Raw genomic sequence first — 4,972 nt, 5'->3', positions numbered from 1 at the left:
GCTAAGACTACTATATACCAAGTTACAATTGCATGTCATGATTAAAAATAAGTAATTTTATATGCATTATACCCATATCCATTCAAACTTATATAGAAGTGAAACTGTGAAAGGCACTCCCATTTTCATATGTGGAAAACGATAGTAGCATAAAAGTCTTACCGTTATGAACCTTAAAAGATGTTCAATGTTTGGTTTTTTGGTTGGAAAGAAATATGTGTGTTTTTTGGAGGAATATGTGTTTCTTTCTCTTCGCGGCGAGTCATAGAGTGGTGAATAGATCAGTAACCGTGGGTTCTTGAACTAACGACTGGGATGGGGAAGGTGAGATGCGAGTGCTTATCCTCCCATTGCCATGTTATGCCTCAACGGGTCACGTGAACGTAGGGGTGGTCGCGCCTAAGACCGCACAGGGATAATGGTGCATGCCTATTCTGCCAAAAAATTCCCATTGAATTCGGAGGTATTGCCTTAGTCATGATTGCGCCAAACCCTCGATGTCGCCTCGTGCTGCGGCCTCCTCCTCCATCCTTTGACTCGGCCAAGGCGACGGGGGCCAAGATCTAGGGTAGCACGCCACTGCGACAAACGGCAGGAAGCCTCTCCGGTAGGCCCCTCTATGCACCATATCCCCGTACCAGATTCCCGTGGGCCCATCAATTAGGCCCGATATGTGCGCCCTATCATTTCTCCTATATAAAAATACCACACCCAGCCTTCTCACATAAGAACCCTAAATCAAACCGCACAAGAGTCCTCTTTCCTCCCCTAGCCGCCGCCAACCCTTTCTGCTCCCAACCCTTTCCTCTTCCCAGATCGAGCCTCACGCCACTGTGACGGTCCGACGGGAAGCCTCTCTGGAGGAGCCTTCTATGCATCAACATCAATGGGGTTCGCCGACAAAGCGAGGGCATGGATCCCTCTTCTCATGCTCTCAATCGTCGGCACGGCCACCATCAACCAGATCTTGTGGTGTGCGTCTGTTTTTTTTGTTTTGCCTGGAGCAGAGTTTATCTAATCTTCAGGTCACCGGTGCTCCGTATGGTTCCTGATGTTGTTCTGTTGCTTGCCTTCCTGTCTCATCTCACAGCTGGATTCATTTTACCAATCTTTCCCGGTTTGGTTGTCGGCCGCATATTCTTTCCTTTTTCCCTACTCGACGGCTGTTGTGACTGGTTCCAGAGTCTCCCGTCGATTTTGTTCTGTTTTAGTAGGATTTCTGTTTGGTCTATTTTCGCAGCGGCAACATGATCATGGCGGAAGATTCATGCTTTCGCCCGATTGTTTCTGTATGGATTTCTGTCGAACAGATCTTTGAACGTTCAGGGTTCGCAATCCAATTTCACAGTTCGTAGACGTGGTTGCTTTTTGGAACTGGTTTTGGTTTAGATAGAATTCGCGCGATGAGGGAAGAATTTCTTTGCTGTTTGTTTCAATCTGTATCCCAAGTGTTTGACGTGGTTCTCGTGCTCGCTAACGCCGTCTTTGGATTGTCTGATTTCATTTTCCATGCAGGTAGCGGGGTCATCTGGCGCGGCGATCGATGTCAATGCCGCCACCGCCGCTGCCACCGAGGTCGCTTCCCTGGGTGACCTGGGCGGCAAGGTTGTAGAGCCCGTCACCAAGGTCGGCTCCCTGGGTGGCCTGGGCAGCGAGGTTGTAGAGCCCGCCGCCGAGGTCGCCTCCCTGGGTGGAAAGGTTGTAGAGCCCGCCGTCGAGGCTGTTGTATGCCTGGGAGGCTTGGGCGACGAAGGTGTAGACCGCCCCGCCGAGGCTGTTGGATGCCTCGGAGGCTTGGGCGGCCAAGTTGTAGAGCCTGCCGCCGAGGTTGAGTCCCTGGGAGGAGTGCTCGGCGATGTTGTACATCTGATGGTCGCTCACGATGGCAGCAGATGAGGACGCCGGACGCCCTCGTGGCCGGCGCTACTCGAGGGAGGCGCGGGCGAGGTAGGACACGAGGCTCAAGCTGTCGGCGTCCATGGCCAGGGCGCCGTCGCGCTCGACCACACCAAGCATGGACGAGCGCGACGGCGCCCCGGCCGTGGATGCCGACAGGTCGAGCCTCACGTCCTACCTCTCCCGCGCCTCGCTCGACCTGCGCCAGCAACGAGGGTGTCCGTCATCCTCATCCGCTGCCATCCTGAGGGACCACCAGCTGTACAATGCTGCTGCGCACTCCTCCCAAGGACTCAACCTCGGCGGCGCGCTCTACAACTTGTCCACCCAAGCCTTCGAGCCATCCAACAGCCTCGGCGGGGCGGTCTACACCTTCGTCGCCCAAGCCTCCCAGGCATACAACAGCCTCGACGGCGGGCTCTACAACCTCACCGCCTAGACCACCCAGGGAGGCGACCTCGGTGGTGGCGGGCTCTACAACCTCGCCGCCCAGGCCACCCAGGGAACCGACCTCGGCGGCGGCAGCAGCAGCAGCGGCGGCATCGCCATCGCCATCGCCATCGCCGCGCCGGAAGACCTTGCCCCGCTCAAGTGGGTCCGCAAGAAGCGCTCGCACGTCCGCTCCTACTCCTGAACCCGTACCCGTGCCTACTCCCACACCAGCACCGGTGCCCACTCCCACCCCCGCGGCTGAGCCCGAACTGACCCCCACTTAGACGCATTGCGGTATGGCCAGAGGAACTGGTGATATCACCGCTAAATCGGCATTAGTAGTAGGGATTTGATGCATGCATTAGTGGCAATAGTGTGCTTGCTTGTGCATATCCAACCATCTATCAATCCATCTATAGAGTAGAGGGCAGGCTAGACCGCATACACATTGCTCAGTTTCTACTTTGTAGATCACACACATCTTAATTCTCGTTTGGGTCGTGTCTGTCGTTGCTGCGTGCGTACGTACTGATGCCGAACATGACGGTGACCAGATCATCCGCGGAGGACGCTAACGCCGGTGCCGGCGGCGAGCAGCAGCAGCCAGCGCCGAAGGAGCAGCAGAGGCCGCGTCGGCCAAGGCGGCCCACAGCAGCGCCGAGCAGGAGCCTAGGCAGCCGACGCCGCAGAGGCAGCAGCCGCCGCGTCAGGCGTCGATGAGGGAGAAAAGCAAGGCGCCGATGGTGCAGAGCCCCCCGCGAAAAAGTTTTTTTACCGGTGCTGGGAGCTACCGGTGAAGTCCCAACCAATCAAATGCTTCCAGCTAACTTTGTGTGGGCCAACTATCCAATGATATAGTGTTGTACTTTGCTAGTATCCGGTCCATTAAATCAAATCAATGTGAGACCCAACCGTACTACTGAGTGCAACTTTTATGCCTAGCCATGCATGCATGTTGTTAGACCACTCCACACACAGAAAAGGCAAACATTTTATTTATCTTGGAAGATATTAATTCATTGATATCTTTTGAATAAAAATTTCATTTTGAAATATTTTTACACATTTGAATTCCTGACGCCGTGATCTTTAAAATAAGATCAAACTTGAATACATTTCGAACGAGTTCAAATTTGTTGCAACATATTTCACTCATTTGTAATAAACAAATTTCACTCATTTCTCAAAAAATGATTTAACTTGTTTATTTCACTCATTCAAAATACTTAATTTCAATCATTCCAAAACACATATTTCAATCATTTGACCAAATTGGTTTCACTCATTTCAAAAAACGGATTTCACTACGTTCAATTCAAAGACAGTGTTCACTAAATTGAGATGTGAAACTTGTTATTTGAATACATTTCGAACGAGTTTAAAATTGTTGCAACATATTTCACTCATTTCTTAAAAATTGATTTAACTTGTTTATTTCACTCATTTCAAAATACTTGTTTCAGTCATGTCAAAACACATATTTCAATCATTTGAAATAATTGGTTTCACTCATTTCAAAAAACGGATTTCACTCCTTTCAATTCAAAGACAGTGTTCACTCAATTGAGATGTGAAACTTGTTATTTGAATACATTTCGAATGAGTTTAAAATTCTTGCAACATATTTTACTCATTTCTAATAAACAAATTTCACTCATTCCTTAAAAAATGATTTAGCTTGTTTATTTCACTCATTTCAAAATACTTATTTCAGTCATTTCAAAACACATATTTCAATCATTTGAAAAAAAATCAGTTTCACTTATTTTCAAAACAAAAAAAAACGTAAGACCAACCCCACTCATTTTCAAAAACTTGTTTCACTCCTTTGAAAGAACACATTTTACTCATTTTCAAAAACTTATTTCACTCCTTTGAAAAACATAACTAGAATTGAAATATAATTAAAAATTTAAACTAGTCAAAATATATCCAAGATTGGTCTTGATTTAAAGATCTTGTCGACCTAAATACAAATATATAAAAAGTTTCCAAAACAAAAATTCGGTTTAAAAGTTATGAGCAATTCAAAATGCTAGACTGAAAATAAAAGGCAAGCTTTTTGTTTGGAGAGAGAGAGACAAGGACGACATGTGCATGCAACCAGTGTTGTACTATTCTGAGTGAAAGCATCCTCCACTAGTACTTTCCCTGGCAAAAGTCTGTGTATGTCAGTTGTATTAGCTGTGTATTCTGTCTGTATCTCCAAATGTGAATGGATTTTATTTACATCCCGGTTCTGGTAAAAGAGACTTTGCGGAGCCCCCTGCGGTGGCGCCGCACGTCGCGGCCAAGGCGGCGGCGGCCGCGCGTCGCGACCCAGCTCACCCGCAAGGAGAAGGAGGAGGACTGGTTCGCGATGACCGGCGGCAGGCTGCCCTACCGCCCCTGCAGCGCCGCCCCAAGGCCGTCGAGGACGAGCTCCAGGTACGCCACGCACCGCCATTCTTTTTTTGTCTCCCTTCCATGCATGCATGCATGCATTCGTCTCGGTCTTACTACGAGCGGTAAGGCTGACACGATCGACGATGTGTTGGCGCAGAAACTGTTCCCGGGGCAGACGCTGCCTGAGGTGACCAGGGCCAGGTACATGGTGCGCGAGAAGAAGCAAAAGAAGGTACCGCTCCATCTCCACTGCACACTT

This window comes from Triticum aestivum, chromosome 1D, assembly GCF_018294505.1.
Source record: "Triticum aestivum cultivar Chinese Spring chromosome 1D, IWGSC CS RefSeq v2.1, whole genome shotgun sequence".
NCBI lineage: Eukaryota > Viridiplantae > Streptophyta > Magnoliopsida > Poales > Poaceae > Triticum > Triticum aestivum.
The sequence above is the reverse complement of the archived record's forward strand: the minus strand, read 5'-3'. Positions refer to the sequence as shown.